The 8,804-nt window shown below is 38.2% G+C and overlaps 1 protein-coding gene across 3 annotated transcripts in view; it reads right to left on the reverse strand.

Annotated features, from left to right (window-relative positions):
- The window catches only part of LOC110828533 (uncharacterized), a 281,385-nt gene that overhangs the window by 210,109 nt on the left and 62,472 nt on the right, over window positions 1-8,804 (reverse strand). The window lies entirely within an intron of this gene.

The raw sequence follows: 8,804 nt of genomic DNA on the forward strand, positions 1-8,804 counted from the left end.
AAATTTGAACTCGGGGCCTACCGAATCCATCCGAAGCAGGAGTGCCAACCATTCCTTTTATTTTTCGTTCTTTATTCTTTAATTGTTTTATGGTTTCCTGTCCAGGGCAACACAACAAGCGAGGACGAAGACAAATATCCATGCCCTACGCGGGATTCGAAACAATCGGCCGCATGCATACAAAACGTCAGTCGGAAACCCTGAATGTAAGAAACTTACGAGAACATGAGAGGATAATATTAAAATAAATTTAGAGATGCATATGTGAGGGTGTGGATTGAACTCATCTGGTTCAGGAAAATTACTAGTGCCAGCTTCTTGTAAACAAATCTTAGATGAAGAAAAGACTGGAATATTGGGCCCTACGGGCTTGCAGAAGTTAACCAACTTTTTAGACGTGCGTGATACCTCCATCATCAGGGGGACGTCTACAAGAGTACACGGCACAGTGCCCCAGAAGGCTGTCATGTTCACGTGTGAGAATTTGAAATTTCGGAATGGAAACATTTTTAAAGAGTAGAAAGAGAATGAACGTATGTAATATACATAATTTGTGTTCTTGCCTTCCTGAGATAGTATAGATTCCGAGAGGATTCATAGCAAGAATTATGATCTCGCAAATGTTCATCATTAGAGGATTCTGCAGTGCAGATTGAACCGCTCCGCCTCCCCCGACCAACCTTCTGAAATGACGTGTACAAACGGCCAGGAATCTCTGGGTCATGAAAAGAATAAGAAGTACAAGTAGCACGCATTAAAAGAGAAGAATTAGGGCTCGTGTGAGGTTGGAGGCGCGGTCACATCCTCACCAATGACGAGACGAGTTTTAAAGCACCTGACGTGGGTCACGTACAACAATTTTTAAATATGAGGGGCAGACCACGGGGTAATATAACCTTCCTTTGTCAAGGATTTGTTCTTGTCATTCCTTGAAATCTACACACTAATTCCTTGTTAGTGGACTTCTTCCTTGAGATAATGATATTTTCTTTTTCTCACTGACTGAAGCAGCCCAAGACTTTATTCCTAAGTTGATGGATTTACTGGTTCATTTAACGATGCTTTTGCAACTACAGTGATGAATAGTTGGTGTCTTTGAATGTTGACCTGTTAAGAAAGGATGGAAGCAGGCTTAGACTGATTTCAGTTGGACCTACCATCCTGGCTGTTACCTGGAAGTGCTGAGGAAATACACAAAAGACTACAGATGGCATCTCCACAATAGAAGCCAAGAGAAACAACGAAATGACCGTCAAGTTCATTGTCAATGTTGATAATGGTGAAACCTAATGGTCATGTCCCTAACATCCATACCAGGTTTCTTTTTGTCAGTTTTGCAACCATGTTTTGAAATTTTGTAATTTTGCACTTCGATGTGACGGAAAAAAATTCCATCCAAAAGAAACATACAGATTGCAATATATCGGTAGTTTTAACAATAACTCCATATTCGAAACAATTCTTTTGCTGAAGGAGCCAAAGTCAAACTTACGCTACTTTTAGTAGGATAATTTGTACGCAAAGATCATGGAGGTAGAAAATCTGAACGGATAGTGATTTAGACTCGAAATTGAGCTGTCCATTATAACGTACTTCTACAGGGAAATTCTAAATGCATTCTTTGTTAAAGGTAGGAAAAAGGCTTATTCCTTGAAGTGTGGTAACACTAGTTATGAAATACTTTTCCTTTCATCTAACTTGGAAGGAATTCATTTATTTTCATATTTTATTTTATTACCGGTAATATTCTGGTTAACTGCGAGTCAGCACTTCAGTGTCTCCTCACACACACAAACGCAAATACCTGGAGCTCTGCTTGCGAATTTTCCTAGTAGCCTACATCACTCAATAACAGTGGATTTCGTTGAAATTTATTGTTTGAAGCTTCCGTAGAATTATAACGTTATTATTTCCTATTGAAATAATAACACGTACTTCCAGTGAAGTGATCAAATGACGTTCAAGTCTATTCCATCAGTTTACGAGAATTTGGTTAGTACGTCCAGAACATAAATTCAATTACCTCCACGGACTGCTTCCTTCTTTCCTGCCTGGTAGTTCTTAAGAGACCACATAAGGTATGTGATGTATGTCTGTCTGCTGTAGCGTGACATCACATTCTTTATTTTTTGTACTTTGTAACAATACTAATGAAAATATTATATATTGTGCTGGTACAAGAAATGTCTAAGGTAAATCACAGTAACCTGCCCTTGAAAATGTTACAAGTGGCCTAACATGAGAGAATTTCAGGAACACGTGACTAAAACTGTATGAATCTCAAAGGTCATTACCGCGTTTAAAAGAGCTCACGTCTGTACTTTAGGCTGAGCCAAATGAAACCGGTTCATATAGTTATATACTGTTTCTTTAATAGCTACTTAAATATTATCCTTCAAAGTTGATATTCATTCCCAGAAAAAATTTATGAAATAAGTGCATCAAAGTCATGAGTTACAATAATTGTTATCGCCTGTAGCTAATGTCATCATAGATAAGCTGAATGCGTCATATTTTGAACACTTGCCACTAAACTTCTAGTGCCATTTCGCAAGGAGCTACAAAAAATGCATGTCTTCCAGGTCGGCCTTATAAGTTGTTGTATTTTACGTACGCAGTGCACAGTTTCGTAACTGAACTGAATTGTGACTGCTCATCATTTGGATTTTTACTGACACTTACTTGCGTCATCTTATGAACATTCACGATTTGCTTTTTGCTCGTGTTTAATAGAATCTTTGAGATTTTAACCGTTTTCCACCATCGAAGCAGTCTGTTACGTCACTACATTTATGGAAGAATTCTCTAAATATATTATAAAATAAAAAAGTAGAATGTACTGAGGATTAGTCGTTACCGTTCTAACTTAGGCCCTAATTACATGTTGTATTTATCATAATGTTCAAAAGGAGCATCAAGTGAGTGAGAAGAACTACTTCATTGTGTCGAATTCTCTTACAAGTGGGGACGGGAGAACTATTTGCTAGACAGGAGCATAGCTGGGTAGATATTATAAAAATTAACGTTAAATAGATTATATTTACGTGGGTTTGATCTACGGGCTAAGAATCAAACACTTGAATTCGAAACATTTTAACTTTTAACTACAACATTCTATTGCAATCGAATTAAATGAGGCGTTAGCAGAACGACACGTGTAAAACTGTTGGAAATTTTATAATTTAACTCTTTTTCTAGTCCGGAAATATTCAGTATCTCTCAGGGGTCAGTAGCCTGAGGAATGGTTGTGGGCCACGGGATTATTCTATTGACGACAAATTTTGCACAGGAAAAATGTCGATGACCCCCAGATGAAGGCTGTTCAATTAGAGAGACTGGTCATTCTGCACCTCCGTCTCACCTTACTCTTTCTGTCTTGCAGCCAACATCCATCACGGTGAGCATCTTACTTGAGATAACGGCAAATTACAATATGACACGCTGCTAGGAAACTGAGACAAAGGCACGCAGAATCGTTGGCATTTGTAAGGCAAGATGTGCTCTCGGTCGCAATGATTCATAGTCATCGCTTTGTGATGTGTGAATCCTGATTTATGTTTTATTTCACAATGCGGAAAAACAGCTTGTGCACAGAGATGGAAAATACGAAATGAGGGGCAAATTTAGGAATGAAAATTTAAAAAGTGAATTAAAAATTACCTCCTTTGACATTAAAGATAATAATGGGCTTTTATCTGTGACCTAATTAAATACAAGCTGTGTCAGATACGGTAATAATGTTTTATTATTTAAAATTATATGAAGCATTAGTAAAAATTAGACGCGTAAGGAAGAGAAAAATCATAATTTTGGAAACAAATAAACCGAGAGGGAGAACTCAAAATATTAAGAATTATACTAATTTTCTCAGACTCCTTGAATAGTTCATCCCATTGCATACACAGGACAAGGCAACTAAAAATGTGTGCTTCCAGCTTGATTCAAACTCCCGTTCCCATCATCAGAGCGATGAAAGAACTTGCCCTGTCACTATGACTTGTAATTAACCATTAATGTAACACTTCATTAACTACATATGTCGATGGCGTCCACGACCGGATCACTGATTATGAACTAAGATTTGAGAAGGATATGGAAGAAAGCGTAGTTGAAAATTTAATGATGTGACTTTCTTGTAGGGAATGAGAAACACTAAGAAAAACCTGCTGGAATGTTGGGTTCCAGAGAAGTTTGATGAGGGCTACTTCTGTTTTTAGATAATGATTGAATCTGGACTTTGAAATGTGGTCGCCGTTTATTATCTACGCATCTTAAATTTTGTGGCAGTCGGGCCAGGGGAACAAAGTACTGGAAATTTACTACTTTTGTAAAATTGAAGATTTCTGTCGTCTGGGTTGTTGCGCTGTGTAGTCTGGTCGATGCTAACCAACGTTTCAGAGGTCATACTGCCTCCGTCAGGGCGATGAATATGCCAATAGGGTGTGTGGGACTAGGTTTATAGTAAAATTACTTGCGGAATTCATGATAGCCCAAGGAAAAGCAGGTGTTTTCAAGAGACTTACAGGAATTTCAAAGACTGATTGTACATATACTGCTCAATAAAGGCTGAAACACCACATGGTGCCTTATTTCCTGTATCGGTAGAAGGCAGCTACCAGGTACCAGGATGTGAGACAGGACACAAAGACATTCTGTGGCCCAGGTACTCAGGTATCAAAGACCTCCCTACCTTGAAGCTTCACGAATTATAACCATCAATAACAATGAAACGTCAAGGAACACAGACACACCAGCCCCACGCCTTGGGGACAGGTGTCCTGGTAGCATTCATGGACAGTGGCCAACCTTAAGTTACAATGATAAACAGAGTTAGGATCTTGCATCAGCCACTGAGTATTTTTCAACCGTCAGTGTACTTTTTTAGCCGTCAGCAGACGGAAATAATTATATGGCAGACTTTGTGAATGGGTCGTTCTGCTCTATGTACGTACAATTTCATAAATAGGTCACGATACTCTTTTATAAATGTGGACGATTCTGTGCTGTAATAAAGTTGCATCAGCTGATACAACAGACACTTGATGGACAGCAGTACGATGGAAATCCAAAGTTAAGCAGATTAAATTTGGTGGGTACGTACCTTTATTATTTCATGTAGGAAAAACAATTACGTACATTATATACTGTGAGTATTTACACTATAAAAGAGCAAAGCTTCATAATACTTTCCAAGAGCTAGATCCGGGCTTCTCAACCTAAACAGGGGTAAAGTTTTGTAATATTATGTAACTCCCCACTTTTAAAAATACTTACCTGATATCAGAAAATGCCGTCGCTAATGAACCCTTTGAAATTGTAGCAATGTTCAAGAATTTGGGAACGAATCTAACAAAAAAAATTGCATTCAGGAAGTACAGTTCAGAATTTTTCGTCGTCTCATCTGCTACCCAGATACGTAAATAATAAAATGCATAAAAATTCACCCGAGGAGTGTGCGTGGATAGGAGAATAATAGTGAACTGAATCTTAGGCAAATATTTTGGGAGATAACTGATTGGATTCATCTGCCTCAGGGGATGGGCTGGTGGCGGGCTCTTTTGGACACAGTATTGAACTTTCAATTTCGGTAAAAGACAAAGAATTAACTTCTTGACTAGCTGATGGTACAATCAGCTTCTCAAGAAGGACGCTGTTTCATGGAGAGAATTATTTTAAAAATCTACCTGAATTTAAAGTTCATGACTGAAATAACCTTGCAGGATACGGGTATTAGATGTGAATGAGATTAATTAATTAATTAATTCTGAAATGTCTCACAGAGAAACCGAAGCATTGTATTGTGGGGAACCACTGTAAACGGGTGCATTATCGTCACATCTTCTAAACAACAATCTTTCTAAGATGATTGGCATAAAAGCAGGCTGTTACAATAGGAGCCCTTTGGGTTCATTCACAAAAGTCATTAGTAATGGGAATAGAAAGAATGTGACAGACTGCATTATGTCCTATAGTACAAAGGACTTTCAACAGTTTGGCAATTAAACAAGGGATTCATATACAGAAGTGAACTTATGAAAAAGGAACATTTATGGTTCCATTCAGGTAAAAATCGTCATTTAATCTGACTGTCTCCTGGTTTGCTGCACCCTGCAATCTGGCAGAATTTTACTAACGTTTCAGAGACAGCAAACACCTCTAAAAGGTTTGTAAATTTCTATAAAAGTACACGGCGCAACAACCCAGAAGAAAGCCCTCTACTTACCGCACTGAGAATCCGGAAATACAAAGGCCTAAATTCAATATGTGGACTTCCGTCATATCCAAGAAATATTTCTTAACATTAATAATAAATAAGTAGGACTTTTGTAGCATTTTAGAAGAACGAACCTGCACCAAGCTTATTTTGTGAATTAACTGGGGAGAAGGAAATGTTGAAAAATTTTAAATCTGAGATTGCTACGGCGGTGAATAAGTGTGACGTCATAATCCAGAGGACCACTGTCAGCACCTTTCTAAAATTTACTGTAACGGAAATGAGTGCGGGATTTGTTTCAGTGGATGCATATTCCAAGTTCTAAACAGGATCGTTATTAAGTTTAAGTTGCAGCTTAATAAATACTGATTGATTTTTCCAACGAGTTATAGGAAACAGAAATTTTGATATTAATACAGAACACAAAATGCTCAGAAAAATGTTCGAACTTACGAAGGATGATTTTAACAATTAAAGATTAACAACCACAAACTTCGCTATTTATACAAGCAGCCAACAGACCTGTTGTTAGGATAGTGAAAATTAGGAGGTTAAGATGGGACGGGACGGGCAAGCTACTAGGATTATAACAAGGGATGCAACCAGAGTGCTGGTGTGCAAACGTCCACTTCGAAGACCGAGATGGAGACAGGAGGATAACATTAATAGGGGACTTACGCAGAGAAAATGAAAATGATGGAATATGGATTGAATTGTTGATCGTATTCAATGATAAGCTTCGTTATTAGCGGCGTTAAACCTCTGGAGTTTAATATCACAGTTTATAGCCATGTATGTCATTGTTTTCTAATTATATCTCACCGAGATGAACAAGAGAAAGATTAGGGCCGAAACGAGTAATGCCCTTGTAGACCCCCACACCCAAAAGTATACATTTATATGCAACTTGTTATTAGTTACAACCACCCCACCCAAAATTCGAGGAGCCAAGTAGGCTCTGCTACACGTAAATAAACTTAGAATAAAATTAATGTGCCAGAAATAAATATTAGTCGCCATAGAAGTGCGGAGATAAAAACCCAATGTTGACAAGTAGGCTTAATATTATTACGTAAGACTTGAGGTTCTCACAGCGGTGAATATGAAGATTTCTGTCTTCTGGGTTATTGCGCTGTGTAGTCTGGTCGATGTTAACCAACGTTTCAGAGGTCATACTGCCTCCGTCATCAGGGCGATGAATATTCATCGCCCTGATGACGGAGGCAGTATGACCTCTGAAACGTTGGTTAACATCGACCAGACTACACAGCGCAATAACCCAGAAGACAGAAATCTTCTTAATATTATTACTTTGTAAACTTTGGTGCTGAAAGTTACTTTGTTTCAGAATAACTTCACAATGTATAGACCTACGTATTTTGTTGAGGAATACTAGCAGATACAAGAATCAATGCTCTTTTCCCCACAGTAATATGAAAAACAGATCTATTTGTCTTTGCCTACCATATTTTATCCTACAGCATAACAATGCGGCAACAACAAGAAATCGATCAATTCACGACGTCACAAGAAAGCTAATTCACCAAATAAGGTACTCAAGGACTGGTAACCCGTTATCCGATTCTGTCAACAATAATTCGAGACGAGTGATCACTTATATTACGTTTATATGAAATATCGAGACGTAGTTGACGAGAGGAGGAAGCTGCCGAAGTGGGAGTTGCTCTCCATTCCTCTTCCCCTCCTATTTTTTGCCTTCCATTTACGTATGATCTGCAAAAATTTCCATGTCAGAAGACGTCAGATATGTTACACGACGTGAGCAATGTTCTTGTAAATATACACCGAAACTTGTGCTTCTATCACTGAAGACAACACGCAATACAACCACCTGTAAATTATATGGCATAATCGAATCTTGCTGTCTGTTATAGTCGTATTACCCTATCTTTTATTATGGTAATATGTAGGATCTGCAGCAAATTTATGAATACTGTTTATGATATAGCATCAGATTGGGATTCGAGATTCTCGTCACGGTAAAGATATCTGGGTTGTATCAAAATAATCTTAAGCGGTACCTTTACATAATCCTTGCTCTATAAACTTCTATAATCGTTCATGTTTCTGTAAATAGGCATTTCTTTCCATTATCTGCGAAACTATTGTCACCACAGACAAGATACAGCTCTCTGACTTACCGAAAGACAGACGGGTTTCGCTAACTTACAGATCTGCCCATACCGTGGTTTATCTGCAATCCGTCTTGATAAAGTACATTTAGTGGTTTGGGCTGAAACATCAGCGACTACAGAACAGCAGCTACTTCTCAATTAAAATAACCGTATCCCGCTTTAGAAGAAGCGAATGTGAAAGGCCTGTTATATTAGCGGATGTCCGTGAAATTGTATCGACTTATTTGTTTTAACAGAGGCATGCTACGCTGACAGAATGCCGTTCTGCACACACTTTACGCACCACGGCTATAACTAGGTTACCAAACACCAGCACGCCACTTACTTAATTCTGTCTCCTAATTCTTATTAACAAGTTACGATACATGATTATGCTGCAATAAATGCAGATACAAATAAGACTAATTATTATATAAGGCTGTTCGAAGGAAGTG

This window comes from Zootermopsis nevadensis, unplaced genomic scaffold (genome assembly GCF_977971745.1).
Source record: "Zootermopsis nevadensis isolate Lab colony 2312 unplaced genomic scaffold, Znev_1.0 Znev_ptg000027l, whole genome shotgun sequence".
Taxonomy (NCBI): domain Eukaryota; kingdom Metazoa; phylum Arthropoda; class Insecta; order Blattodea; family Termopsidae; genus Zootermopsis; species Zootermopsis nevadensis.